Raw genomic sequence first — 15,648 nt, forward strand, 5'->3', positions numbered from 1 at the left:
ACTTGGCTAGCAGACTAGAGAGTCTGGATCCTTGATGACATTTTGTTTTTCTTTGAACCAATGAATTTATGAACCCTGGACACTTGTGTGTGTATGTGTGTGTAATAATACATTTCTTCACAATTAAGTCACTTCGAGTTGGTTTTGTTTGTTTCTTGCAGCCCAAAGCAATTTTACTGAGACACAAACTACTGTTTTATAATGTCTCTGAAGATTATTCTACTTTAGTAATGTGGGTGCTTAGCAAAGATAGGTAGGAGGCATGGTTATGTCCTCCTCTTCTCACTCTAGATTATCCCCCTGATCCTTGGAAGTGGTCTAAGGCTTATTCTTATACTGCTGATCCATGCAAAAGATTGTTGCCCAGGTTCTTGCAGCTGAACCCTGGGAAAAAGAACCTACTTGCTTAAGCAACATCCTTTCATTGCCCTACTTCTCATTAAGATCAAACCTCCACATCCATCACCCGGGACTCCTAGGTACTAACTAACTGTGCTGTCTATCTTCTCCTACATGCCGGGGTCAGGGATCCCTCTTCCCATCCAGCCACAATTTGGCTATAAAGTTGTAGGCCCCTCCTCAAGCAGACAATCCACAAGACAAGGTCCTGAGCCCTCCAACAGCCAGAACACGAAGTGAAAAGGAAGGGGATTGGTGTACATGCTTAAAAGCCACATGGGAAAAGGGGGCACATGGGAAGGACCTGGCAGGATGAGGACGAATGAAATTGAGAGGAAGGTTGTGAGTAAGGGAATAGTACATGGAATACAATTCAGGACCTTTATCTTTGAACACAGGAGTTTGTGATGATTAAACTGTATTAGGGAGCATGGTCCCTATTTTCCTGGTTTTAGATACTTGCAGACCAACAAAATGAGAAGAGAAAAACTTCTATTTGGTTGTATAAAAGTAATACAAATTATAGCAATTTACATAAACAGCATAGTATAGTGTACCTAATCACCATGCCACACTATAACAATTATGCATACATTAAATTTGGTGTAAGTTTTATTTGCTGTCCTATGTCCCCAGACTTCCTAGGGCTCCTTTGAAGCATTGTCTTCAGCTAATGTGGTATATAGTGTTGATTCACAACTTTACAAAGTTAGAGAGGCCACCACCTACCTGCTTCCCAACATTTCAAGTACTCCTTCATAGTCCATTGAGGAATCTATTTAAATTTTCAACCAGTATTACCTTTAGGTATACATAATTTCAACAGTTAAATATTTGTTGAGCCTAGTGGTCTTTCCTGTTGCTTTAAAGGATGTCCACTGTTCATTTGACAACAACTTAAATGGCACCTACTAAATGCCAGGCATTTGTCAAGTATTTCACAAACATGAATTCACATACTCTTTACAACAGTTGCATGAGGTAGTGTATGAGACACTGTTGCCCCACCCAGGGGCTTTCAGTTCACTCCAGTTACCCAGTAGTCACAGTGGACAGTTCCCACATGGATGGGCAGCATCATGCCTCGAGCCCCGGCACCTCTCTGCTGCTCTGCCAGTGCCATGGGCGTTGCTCAGCCCAGGTGTAGGGGTAGTCTTCTAGAAATACTGGACATTTAAGGCCATCAAGGGTAAACCTCAACAAATGAGGGCTGGGTGTCGGCAGATATACCTTCCGGTTTCCCCATCCTGCACAGTACCCCCAAGGGTCTTCAACATGATTGCGCCTCAGTGGCCCTTGGGAATTACCCACTCCTTAGCACACCCTGCATTATCTTCTCTCCCTTCCCCCCCTCGTGTTCCCTGACTCCTTCACTTGTGCTTGCTGCGATCACCTCTACCAAAAAATTACCCCTACCTAAGTCCTTGTCTCAGGGTTTGTTTCGGGGCATCCCCAAAGTAAGATGCTAAATTCTATTGTTATTCTCATTTTAAAGAGGAATAATCTGAGGCACAGGTTGGTTACATCATAGTAGGTGGTGGAGCCTGGTACTCAATTCAGGCTTTAGACTCCATGTTCTTAACCACTACCCTAAACTGCCTCTAAAAATCATACTCTGTAATTTGGTGGACACATCCACTGTTCACTTATCCATGATATAAGTGGGAGGTTGGCAAACTACAATCCTCGGGTCAAACCTGGTGCATACATGGCCTATTTTCGGAGTCGAAGTGTTATTGAAACAAAGTCACACTCATTCATTTACATCTTATCTATGGCTACTTTTGCACTACAGTGGCAGAGCTGAGTAGTTAACACAGAGACTATAAGGTCTGCAAAGCCAAAAATGTTGCTATTTGACTTTTACAGAAAGAGCATGGTGACTCATCATATTTCTTGTTGAGGCTTGGTCTTTCCCAACTGGAGTCTGGTTAACAGATACTGGTGGGACTCACAGAGTATAGCTTGACTTTTGGTTGAGTGGCTTGGGGGTTCTGAATGTCTAGCAAGTGCGCATGGTGGTGGTTATTCTATTCTGGATGAGGCTGGGGATCAGTTGATGCCCAAATGCTGAGCCAGTGGTTCATCCTTCTCTCAGCTGCTAATCATCTGGTTTGTGACTGTTTGTCCTTTTCTAACCTTGCAGATTTTTGAGAGAACAGATATCCCCTTCTCATTAATGAGTGTACAGCATCGGGCATACTTAATTAAGTGGGTCAGGCCCAAAGGAAACTTCTGTCAGCAACATAACAAGACAGAGAGGTGTGGTTAATCCTATGCAGGCAGGAGAGATCTCCTATTATCTTAGATGATTCAACAGGTTCATTTGATTAGTTTGGCAGAGTTGTTAAGTTAACTGTTTGTTTGGGAATTTCTGTGGCTATGGCAATTTTCACTGGGCCTGGCAGCACCCAGTCTGCTATATGTACTTACACAGGGGTATAGAAAGCACACTTACAGCTTTTCACATCAAAGACACCCATTTGCTATCCTAGGCAATCAAAAAGATAACTTCTTAGGCACCATTTATGCCAATCAGCCAATTTAGAACTTTCACCCCCTGCTTTCAAGAAACCATAGAAACACCGTAAATCATTGAGGGTGTTGATGCCTGTTTCACCACACATTGATAATAACACCTGCCTTTCCAATTAATGCTTTGAAAACATTCTGAAATATGCTGCTTTATAAACTGGGGAGATGTGATTGAGTGGAAGTATGCCGAGAAGGACCTCTCCTGCCAACTTTTCCTTTTCAGTCACGGTCATGTAGTAGCTCTTCATTTATTCTAGAGTTACAGACACAGTCTTTGGCTCATATAACGAATACCTTATAATCAGGATTCCTCAATTTCTGAAGGTTTTTGCAGGTCAAATGAGTTGAGCTGTATAGGGAACCGTTTACACATAACTCTGTAATACTTCAAAACCAAAGTCATCCAACTATGCATAGACCTGTGTTTCCCTGGCTTAACCACAATTTCATCAAGGTCATTTTTAGAACTCAGTGTTTCACAGTTGTCATACCTGGCAAGTACATGTAGCCTTTCAACTTTCAACTTTCAATTAATGGATTATGATGCATCTCCAGTTCAAATAGATGAACCTTTCATGGTGAGGTCTCTCTTCTGTGGATTAGGTCTAAGAGACAAAGTATTATCCTGAAATCATAAAGCAAATGAGTGCTTACCATTGGATAAAATATTTTGAGTTCTTCACTTATGGCCTGAGCTTGCTGGAAATCAGTCGGAAGCAAATCCTCTCAGAGAATATATTGTTTTTCAATCAATAGATGGTCTTACATTTGGAAAGTTTGGGTTATGACCTAATGCCAGTCACTGAGTGGTGGTGAATTTGGAATTATTACTTGCCTGCCCCATCTGTTGTTTCAGGTAGCTGCTTGAAAAGTCCAAGCAATATGCTGGTCACAAAGTTTCTGATTGCTTGGGGCCTATAGGGAACTGGTCATGTCAGTGAGTCCTTATGTGGACCAGTAGTTCTCAGTGGAGGGGTGGGGAGGTAGATGGGTGGAAGGATGGAAAGGAAGATGGAGGAGATGATTGTGACCAAATCACTGGAGCTTTTTCAAACTAAGGTCCCTCTCTCCACACACCCCCAGTGTATTCTGAGACCCTTTTCCCCACATCCCACTTCCAAACTAAGCAAAGGACCAGGGCTTGCATTAGTACCTTTCTATTGCCCTTTAGAACTTCCCTGCTCAGTCCTGGACATGCTGCACAGACCAGCAGTGACCAAAGGTGCTGGCAGCCTGTGGCTGGAGCATGTCAGTCATTTTCAAGAGTGCCTATCCCTCTGATATCCAAGGTGCTTATTGCTCCAAGTTTCAAAAAGGCAGGATTTATGCACTTGCTTTCCTTCCTCCATTTGTATTCAGACCCCACAGAGCTTTCCCCAAGTGACCTTCTTCTAATTATATTTCTCAGTTTTGCTTTCTGCCCTATTTCTTCCAGCTTTTCCACTTTTTACATTATTCATGGATTTTATTTCTCACTTAATTTATTTTAAATTTTATTCATGTTTTTCAAACCTGCTTAACCCAGATCCTTAACTTGAAAAATGACTTCTCTAGAGTGACCAGAGAAGGAAAGAGCAAATTATCAGTTATTTTTTTTTTGAACTAACTATAAAGGCTTCTTAAATTATTGTATTTTTATTTTCAGCAGTTGCAACTGAGCTGCCATTAGACAGTGGTTTTTAAACCATGGGGGCACATTGGCATCACCTGGGAAGCTTTAAAAAAAAAAAAAATACTGACGCCTGCTTCTCACCTCCAGAGATTCTGATTTAATTGGTCTGGGGTAGCACTTGGGCACTGGGAGTTTTAAAAGCTCTCCAGGTGATTCTAAAGTTCAGGTAAAGTGGAGAACCACTGCCACAGGCAACCTGTGAAGCAAGGTTATCTTTGGAAGTTCAGAGTCCTTCCACCTCTTCTTTTGGCAATCTTCTCTTAAGATACCCTCATCAGAAAATCTGGGCTCAAATCCTGGATCTACCACTATGTAACCTCAGGCAAATCCCTCCATCTCCCTGAGTCTCAGTTTCCTGATCAGGCAGTGTACCTGGCCCTGATGAGGTAGTCAGGTGGCATCACCCACCAGACCACTGTGGAAGAGGCTTCTGGCTAGAACCCTTGATCTGCAGTGCACTGATTCAGGAGTTCAGGGGGAACCAAATGAAATGGAGCCAATAATGCTGCCTGTAGCTATGCAAGGGTCTCTTCTCTATCACCAGTATGCCCCTGCTGTAGGCATGGAGGAGAAAGCACCTCTTAGGGCCCCAGGTGGATTCTTTCCAGCTTCCAGTTCTCAGCACCTCTCTGTCTTACTCAGGGCACTGGGCACCTGTTCCAAAAACCTTCACTCTTCACTACCAGGTACATCACTGAAGCTTTCACCTTTGTTGCCCTGGCCTTGAGATGGTCTGGCTGAATTCTCTCCCCTGCTGGTCACTACCTGCAGCCACAGAATTGGAGGGAGCCAGAATACATGGGGAAAGCTCTCCAGGTAAGGGTGCAGAAGCATGCCTTCCTTCTCTGATTAAGAGCATTTGCACTGCTTTCCCTTCCATCATGGAGCCCAGGATGGAGGAATATGGCAAGAGACTGAAACATATGGTTCCCACCTGTATTACACAGATGAGAAAATAGAGGCAGGTCTGTTTTCTCTCTTTCCATAATATCATGCTTCTTCCCCACTTGTAGTAAGATGATACCTTGGTTTATACTGGTCCTTTTTAGGATGTAGACTGTGTTGGAAAAGAAACAAGAGAAGAGAAGAGAAAAAACCTCATAACCGTGGACTTGCAGCTCTATGACACTTGAATCCCTCTTGGGGCATTTACCCTTGCTTTCCTCTCCTCTGGAATAGTCTTCTCTCATTAGTACATGACCCATTCCTTCTCCACTCAAATATCATGTCCTCACTCCTTTTCCCCTTGCCATGCTAGTTTTCTTCATGTCAGTGACCACTGCTTACAATTGTATTATTTCTTTATCTGTTCCAGTGGGCTCCCCACAGGATGGATTTTGCTTGTCTTAAGTCTACTCCAGTTCCTAGAACAGTGCTTGGCAAAACATATGAGTAAAGTGAGTGAGTGAGTGAGTAAGTGAGATCTTGGGAAGTAGACTTTTAGCAAGTGCAAAACAAAATGGCTTTCATGCCACTGACCCTACCCCTACACCTCACTCCCTCCACTGGCTTTATTTTGCCAGTATTTACCACCTTCTCACTTACTTTGTTATTTGTTTACTTTTGTATCTCCCCTTACCAGAAACTAAACTCCCTCAAGGAAGGGACTTTTGTTTGTTTTTGTCTGTGGTAGTCCTTGCTTTATCACCAGTGCTTGTACAGTACCTGGCAATATAGGAGGCATTCAATAAATATCTTTTGGTAAATAAATACCTCACACGGGAAGGTAGAGCTATCTCATCTTTGACAAAAATGATATTTTTCAGGTGTGTTCTTTTGTCATCAGCCTCCATGTTTTACTTTCTTTCTTCTCCATGGTTGAAACACTGCTTCTCTCCTCGGGCCCCAAATGGTTGTCCTGTCCTATGAACCAAATATACCAGATCTCCACTTCAGTCTTTTACAACTGCCCCTAGTTTCCTTCCTTGACATCTTTGCTTTTGCTGTTTGGCCTCTGGAATGCCTTTTGCTGACCACTAAAGCCTACTTATCCCTTGAAGCCACATCTTTCCTGAGGCGTTTTCCTGGTTGGTTCACAGCCAGAAGTGCATTTTTCCTTCTCTGAATCTCTACAGGACTTTGTAACTCTCAAGTAGTACTTAGGACATATGGGATGAGATGGCCACCTCTTTGGGGATCATTCTTGCAAGACCATAACCCAAGAGGATATTCCCCCAAGACCTGGAGTGGGGTCTTGGTGGCAGGGATTATCTTCTAGTTTACTTCTATGCTGATCCAAGAACCGTTACACATCCCCAATCTTCTCTCCTTTCTGTGGGCAGAGGCCCATAGCCTGGCAATCTCTCTCAGCCTCCAAGCACCCCTTAGCTGCACATCACAAATATCCTCTTTTTTCTATTAATCAAATTAGCATTGCATTTGGCTGCTTCATTTCCTAGAGCAAATAGCTTACAGTGTAAGCTACAGATTTCTACAGATTCAAAAGCTTAAGGCGTAAGGCAAGAGTTGCCCCCTTATAACAGACCACGGAATTAGGGGATCTTTAAAAGGAGGCTTTTTAATGCCTTCTTCCCGATGCTCATTCTCCCCTGCCTCCCTTCCCCCAGTTTTTATGGGAAGCATAAGGCAATCAGAAATGTAGGTGGACATTTCTGTTTTTTTAGGAGAAGTCATATTGGGAGTGGGAAAAAGTGATGAGTGACAAGATTTTGATAGATGATATATTTTTAGACTGAAAGTTTATTCAAGGCAAACAGACTTCCCTGCTACTACTTCAGAGGCAAATTTAATTATCTTCATATTGTCATTCCCACTTTCTTCACACTGCCCAGTTTTACCCTCACATGTGGTGTCCATCCCACTTACAAGTTACAGTCTCAAGGGGCACATTTTTTTTAGCACAATGATATGAATATAATAAGGTGTATAGTCTACCCGGTAACCTATTATTTTGCTAACATAGCTAAATTCATTATTATTCATTAATTCATTTATTCATTTGCTCACTAAATGTTCATTGAGCAACAACTATGTGGCAGGCACTGGGCTGGGCTGTGGGGGGTATAATGGTGGCTGAGAGAGGCACTGGTTGTAGTGGCTCCTACATGGGGGGAGGAAGTTAGGTAATAAACAAGTAAACATACAAGATGCTTACAGATGAGAATAAATATTCTGTTGGAGACAAACAGGCTGATGTAAAAATAGCTTGAGGAGGTCTACTTTAAATAAGGCAGTCAGAGAGAGCATCCTGATTTTGAGCTGAGAACTGAAGAATAAGAATATCCAGGCTTAAAGAGATGGGGTTGGAGGTGGTCAAGCCTTCCGGGCAGTGGAAACAGCAGGTGCAAAGGCCCTGAGGGAAGAGAGGCCCTGGTTCATTTGGAGGACCTCAAGGAGGCTCGTGCAGACAAAGCATGGTGAGCTGGCTGTCCTCAGAGAAGGCAAGTCATGGCTCTGCAGTTGCTCTCTGATCTCTAAGAGTCTGAGGAATCTTCCTGTTTCCAACACTACTTCCTTGAGTTCCTTCAGTGGATGGAATATACACTCCCCAGGAGTGTCGGAACTTCAGACGTGCCAGGCACCAATATGAACCTCCCTGGCAAAACCACTGCATGTCTAACAGTCTGCCTCATGAAACTTCCTCATAGCCAAAGTAACATTTTCCTCAAACAACGGGAGGCCTGAGTTCATTGTTGCTGGTACAGTTATTGGGTTCCATAAAGTACACGTGGAATCCAGATTTATGACCAACACAGCTTTGGTCCTCAGAGCACATGAACTCTAAGTAGTCCCGTCCTGGGGGGAATCTGAGCACATTCTCAAAGTAATCTCATTCTTCTGATGATTACCAGGACAACAGCAATGTCCACAAATTGTCTTAAGAGAGAGCCTAGGTTTCTTTGGTGTCCCTTGAATCTCTTGTTGTACAACAAAATAGGTTAGTGAGAAAGACTAAAACAGTATAAAATTTGACTCACCAATGATGTCCCATATTTCCGATTAGTAAGAGAGAATCCATGTAAACACTTGGCACAGTCCCTGGCAAATGCTCAATTAATGTTAGTTGTCGTGGTTGTGATTGTATAGAAAGGATAAACCCCAGCTCCTGGGATTCGGACTAGAGGCTTGCAGATAGGGGGCCAGGATTAGCAATTTAATAGACCCACAACTCTTTAATCACACAATGAGCTGGGATTCCATATAGATCTATGCTGCAGGAACTCAGAAACCATGGGGTGTGTAGTGAGATTGAGGGTCTTGTTGCTATGTTCATCTCCTGCTTGGGTTGGGAGATAAAGGGCCTGGCAGAGGTCCCTTATGAAGGCCACTGTTGGGTGGGGCTTTCCTCCATCACATCACATTGGGATTTTTCATGTACACTCCATTGCCCTTTAAGTTCCGTGGGATGGAAGTCCTAGGTTATCTTTGTGTCTCCAGAGTTTGTTGCAGTGTCTGTGCTCAATAAATACATGTCGAATGAATTACTTTAATTTAAGAGCTTTCACATACTAGGCCCAGCGTGGTTGTCTCGTGGAGGACTGCGTCAGTGGCTTGGTGAGAGTGAACTCTCAGAAAACCCAGTCTCTAGAAGTCCCTGTTTTACCATGACAGTAACAAAGAATGCATGCTCAGCAAAGCATGCGCAGAGACAACAGGGTCAGGGAGGCATAAACATCCGTCCTAAGCCACCCATCCTTCTCAACATGGCACCTTGCCTTACATCAGTGCTTCCCAGCATTTTTCACATCACGACATACATAGAAAATGATCATATTTGTAGAGCAGACTGGGATAAACATCTAAGGCTGCTCACAGCAGGAAGAGATGGGCCCAAAGGCTCCACTGCTCCACCAGCCTCCAGGGAGCCTGCAGAGGTCTGCTTGCTCTAAGCCATCTGTCCGGCGCTGCCCCGCTCGGTCCCCGGTTCCCGGCCGGCGAGGGGAAACAGGGAAGGAGAGAGAGAGATGCAGACTGCGCGAACTAACCTGGTCATGAATCACGACTCGAACCACACGGCAGTTGTGAAAGCAAGCCCTTTACTACAGCTAGATGAACATTCTGTGTTACTGGTTCCCACACGGGGCACGGCGCCTCGTGGGAGAGCAGCCTCGATGTGGCCGTCAGGCACGGCTCCTTGTGGGCTGTCTCACCCTACCCCGTCCGGGTAAGACCTTTTATACACAATTAACAACCAATAAGCTTCTAGGCTAGTATCGCGTATACAGGATTTCGATTGGTAGGAGCGGGTGGCGGATACATGCGTCACTATGCGGAAACAGGATGCAGGCGCCATCTTGGCTCACTCGATGGGCGGGGGTAACTCTAGAGCAGGCTGCAGCGCATACGCTAGGCCCGATTCGGGAGGCGGCTTTCCACATCTCCCCCTTTCTTATTTATTTTTGACCCAGTGTCTCCAGTGATGAGCGTGCTCCCGTGAACCCAAATGGTTCACAACCTCTTTGGTGCTTTGGGGAGTCTGGACTAGGCCTCAGCCATCCAGCGGCGGAGCCTCTAGCACCAACCAGAATGCTCACGTCATATGGAGACCGGAGAGTCCGTAAGCTGGAAACAACGTGACTCTCCCTGCAGTGCTTTGCCTGGCAACTGGGGAACAACGACGGGGGCAGGAACAGCAGTAACCAGAGTCGGGGGTGTCACTAGGTGTCTCTGTGCAATGGCTAGGGTCCAGTCTGGCCACAACTAGGACTCTGCCCTAGAGACCCACCTGAGACAAAATTATGACTACTGGTGTCGCCTTTTACACCCGAGAAACAGCCATGCGATTCGCTACAAATTTTGCTCCAAAGCGCCCCACCTGAGGCGACCAGGAAGGGGTATGGTTAATAAATCGGTCACTATCGGGGGTAACAGAGGTGGGAGTCATAGCCATCATAGTGGTAACACGCAATTGCTGCTGCGCTTGAAACAGGCGTTCTAGCAAACATTTAACAACGACTAATCCCACCAATAATCCCACTGCAATGAGGATCCAATTAGTTAAATTGGGCCAAGAGAACCAGGAAGAAACACTGTGCAATAGTTTCTGTAGAACCTCGCCTAACCCGGAGAGATCGACTTTAACGGGTTTTAACTTGATCCCCCCAATTGTGTCTAAACTAGATTCCACCTGTTGGGAGAGATTAACAAATTCAGGAAAATATGACCTTTTCAGCCAATCAGAGACTCTGGAAATGCTTCCGGTCACGTTGGCCCTGACAGGAGTGACACAGAGTTTAACCGTAAGCCACCGGGTGTCACATGTTTGCTGAAGCACTCTCCAGAGTCCATCTATTTCCAGTCCAAGTTCATCTATCTCCGCTTGGAGTTTCTGAATGGCCTGGAAATTTAAGTTCAGCATCTGATTGTGGCGGCGTAGCACGTCTCGGGTAAGGTTGACCAAGCCATTTACCGTTTCCATCGTTATGGCGAGCTGCCGATCTGTCCATGCTTGTAGCACAGCCTGCCCGATCGTTGGGACAAACAAAGAGGAAGCTACACTGGCAGCATTCGATAGCCATTCTTTTATGCCTCTTGGACGCCTAGACTTAGAGAAGGGGATATTGTTAAGTGAAAACAACTTGAGAAACAGGGCCAACCCAGTCGGTTGCCTTGACGGGGAGCCAGACATAACTTGGGCGATACACTAGGATAGCGGGGCGGCGAGGCATCCGGGTCTTTGGAACGGTTGCAGACTGTAGGAGCAAACCCCGGAAGGAAAAGGCACCTTTGAGTCTCCTTTTTACTCAAGATCCCTTCACAAGACTGGCGGCTCTTCCCTGTAACGTTAAGAAATTCAAGCAAGACTCCCTTACTTGACTCGCCATTACCAGTTTCACAAGTAGCATTCGCCGCAACTGTGGTGTTGACAACCTTGACAGAGAGGTTAGCAAAAGAGAGGATCAGTGTGTCATTGGTGAGGGGGAAGGACTCGTAAAAAGAAAAAGGCAGATTAGAAGGATTGCTATAGGAGAGCAAAGAACAGAGTTACCGATCCTCTTTTTGGGCAACCGCGGGGTGGTCAGTCCTACTATTATCGTCTTGTCGGTCGTCGCCATCATCAGCAGGGTCGGAGGCTTGGTCTAATGGTTCAGGTTGTATATTCGTTGGCGTTTCTGACAGCTGTTCCTTGGCTTCTTCAGGTGATGTCACGGTTCTCACCAGTCTTTCCGGAACCCACACTGGTTGACGTCCTGGTTCCTGGGGAAAAACACAAACAGAGCCTCTGGCCCAGCTGAGCACCGGGTCAGGGCCTTTCCACTGCCCCGACAGGACATCCTTCCAACGGACTAGACCTCTATGCGGAGGACTCGGGGTGGTGTGTTGCAGGGCAGGTGTCATTCCTTGTGAATTTTCGTTTAAAAAATTATATGTGAGCAAGGCTACAGACAGTCGAGCTTTTGGGGACAGGCCGTGGCCTATACCCTCTTTCTGTTTTTTAAGCAAGTCTTTGAGAGATCTGTGCGCTCTTTCAATGATTCCTTGCCCCTGAGGGTTATAGGGGATGCCATGTTTTAATTGGACATCCATGTTGTCACAAAATTTTTGGAAGGATTTACTAGTGTAGGCAGGCCCGTTATCCGTCTTTAACGTCTTTGGCTTACCCCAAGCTGCCCATGCAGCAAGGCAGTGTGCAATGACGTGGGAGACTCTTTCTCCTGGTTCAGCAGAGGCAAATAAAACTTGGGAGCATGTGTCCACCGACACATGTAAGTACTTGATCTTACCATACTCTGAATGATGAGTGACATCCATCTGCCAAGTATCCCCTGGGGTGAGACCCCTAGGGTTGACCCCAACCGAGGGGACTGCTCTCTGCTCTGCACAATTGTTGCAGGCTCGGACAATATCTCGAGCAGCTGCACGTGGTATGCTGAACCGCTTAGCTAGGGTACCTGCGTTGATGTGAAACTTGGCATGGAATTCTCGGGCTTGTTGATACGGTACCAGCGTCGGAAAGATGTGCAGCTGTCGAGTGGCTACATCTGCGCTATGGTTCCCCTGGGCCATAGGGCCAGGCAAACCTGTGTGGGCTCTAATATGGGTTATGTAAAAAGGGTGTTGCCTGGTCCATATAACCTCCTGTAGTTTGGCAAAGAACGTCCTTACTGTAGAGGAATGTTTAACAATGCCCACCGTTTCTAAAATTTGTACAGAGTTCACAACATAAGCAGAATCCGAGACGACATTTAAGGGCTCGGAGAGGCTTTCCAGGACTGCAATGATAACCTGCAGTTCTACCCATTGAGGCTTTTGTGGTTGGAAGAGCACTGTTTTAGGAGTGTCCCCCTCCACACAATACGCCCCTGTTCCAGAGCTGGAGCCGTCCGTGTATACGGTGGGGGCGCCTGCTAGTGGCCTAGGAGAGGTTACTTTGGGAAAAATCACTGGGTGCCGGGTGACAAACTGCAAGAGAGGAGCCTTAGGGAACTGATTGTTAATGGGACCAAGAAATGTACACCGGAGAATGGCCCATTGATCTATGCATCCGGTGAGTATCTCAAGCTGCTGGGAAGAATAAGGCACCCTGAGATTTTTGGGCTGCTGACCGAAATGCTGCACAGCCCTTTTAATGCATTCTAGGGCCAAGTCTGCAACCGCTGTAGGATAGTGCTCTAGGACTTTTTTGGGGGAAACTCCAGGGTGGACCCAGAGCAGCGGCCCCCGCTGCCACAGTACCGCAGTGGGCTGTAATTCTGTCGGCAGCACGCAGGCTTCAAAAGGCTCATCAGGGTCTATTCTCTTCAATGCAGCGCCACTGAGCGCCTGTTCCACCTGGCATAGTGCTCGCCTTGCCTCTGGAGTGAAGCTTCGAGGTGAGTTTATATTAGAATCCCCCTTCAACAGGTCGAACAAAGGTGTTAGTTTGACATTGGGTATTTTTAGGTATGGACGGATCCAATTGATATCCCCCATGAGTTTTTGTAGATCATTGAGAGTGTGTATATTGTCTAGCCTGAGAGACACCTTTTGGGGGGAAACATGAGTGGGTGCGACTTTCGCCCCCAGGAAAGTGGTAATGTCAGTCATTTGGATTTTTTCAGGGGCAATCTCTAGGTTAGCTTCTCTAAGACTAAGGACTAAATGTGACAAAACTGTTTTAAGAAGATCTGTGTCTCTATGGGCTAAGAGAATGTCATCCATATAATGGATGATTTTCACTTGAGGGAACTGCTGCCGAGTGCTAGCTAGCTTCGCAGCGACATACAGCTGGCACATGGTAGGACTATTAGCCATGCCTTGGGGCAGGACTGTCCATTCAAAGCGTTGACAGGGCTCCTCTTGATTACTAGAGGGCACAGTAAAGGCAAACTTAGGGGTGTCTTCAGGGTGGAGCGGAATAGAAAAGAAGCAATCTTTCAGATCTATGATGAAAATCGACCAGTGCTCCGGTAATGCCGAGAGGAGGGGCAGTCCCATCTGAACGGGCCCTAAAGGCTCCATGCAATCGTTAATAGCTCTTAGATCATGTAGCAGTCTCCATTTACCAGATTTCTTTTTTATTACGAATATAGGGGTGTTCCACGGTGACGTGGAAGGGGCGATATGGCCCTTTTCTAGTTGTTCTGATACTAGGGCGTGCAACGCTGCAAGTTTTTCCTGTGGCAAGGGCCACTGAGGCACCCACACCGGAGCCTCGGTTTTCCATTTTAGTTTTATAGGTGTGGGTGGGAATCTCTCCTCAGTGGCCCCTATGAAAAACCCAAGCCTCGTCTGTCAGACTTGGGGGCAGCTTGTATAGGCTCCGCACGTCCGTGCAGTGAAGCTCCTAAACCCTTGCCAGGGGTATACCCCATTTCTTTTAGCAGTCGCTTAGAGGTTGGGGAGTAGCCGCTAATTAAAGTAACGTCCATTTGGGTCAGAATGTCTCTTCCCCACAAAGACACAGGCAGGGCTAATACATAAGGCTGGAAACTGCCTTGGTGTCCTTCTTCATCGGCCCAATGAAGGGCAGCTGCACTGAGCATGGGCGCTGAAATTTGGCCTATTCCTCTAATGGGCTCTTCCGCCCTGCTCGTTGGCCAGGTGGGGGGCCATTCTTGTTGTCTTATGATAGACCGATCGGCCCCTGTATCGAGCAGGCCCAAGAAAGATCTGCCTTGCACCTTAATGGTTAGCATAGGTCGAGACTCCAGGGACATATGGAGTCCCTCAAAAATCGCTCCACTGGATCCGAACCCTTTTTCCCCTCTCTGTCTGATTCTGCTTGGAAAGACTGCATGTAAGCTGGGTAAGAGCAGGAGCTGCGCCAGCTTATCACCTTCTGCAATGACTAAGGTGCCCCGCTGAGATTGAACCATAACTTGGGCACGGCCTGTGAAATCTGAATCTACAAGTCCTGGTATAACTGTTAATCCTTTCAGGGCCGTGGATGCTCTTCCCAATATGAGCCCTACAGTACCAGCCGGTAAGGGCCCCTTGAAGGAGGTCCCTACTAACTGGACACCCATGGAGGGGGTTAGTACGAGTCTGGAGGTGGCACAGAGGTCCAGTCCTGCTGAGCCGGGGGACGCACGAATTTGATCGGATCCTGTGTTGTCGAATGGCATGCAAGGGGGTCCGTCGAAAGGGCGGACCCCCTCTTCCCGTTTTTTGGAATCTGCTCGGGGCGGCCAGAGAGGCGTCTACCCTGCGCATCGAAAACCGATTTACAGTCTTCTGCGCGGTGGGGGCCTTTGTGGCAACGGCCACACGGCCTGGTTGCTGCACCTGGTTCGCCAAACCGTTGAGTGGCAGGGGGTTGACGTCTATTGGGACAATCTCTCTTAAAGTGCCCTGATTGGCCACAGCCATAGCACCCGTTAGACTTTGCCCCTAAGGTTCTCGGGCTTTTTGTAGCCACCTGTAGGGAGCTGGCTAGCATGGCAGCTAGACCTGCATTAGTTAAAGGGCTGCCAGCATCTCTACAGAGCCTGACCCACTCTGTCAAATTTTTTGCTCTGTTTTGTGCCAGGATAACTTTGCACTCCTTGTTGCACTGCTCAAAAATCATTTGCTTAACCACAGTCTCTGCTACTCCTGGATCTGAGAAGATTCTCTCAGCTGCGGTTTGCATCCTGGCTACAAAATCCGCAAATGGTTCT

The sequence above is a fragment of the Choloepus didactylus genome, chromosome 7 (assembly GCF_015220235.1).
Source record: "Choloepus didactylus isolate mChoDid1 chromosome 7, mChoDid1.pri, whole genome shotgun sequence".
In the NCBI taxonomy this organism is placed as follows: domain Eukaryota; kingdom Metazoa; phylum Chordata; class Mammalia; order Pilosa; family Megalonychidae; genus Choloepus; species Choloepus didactylus.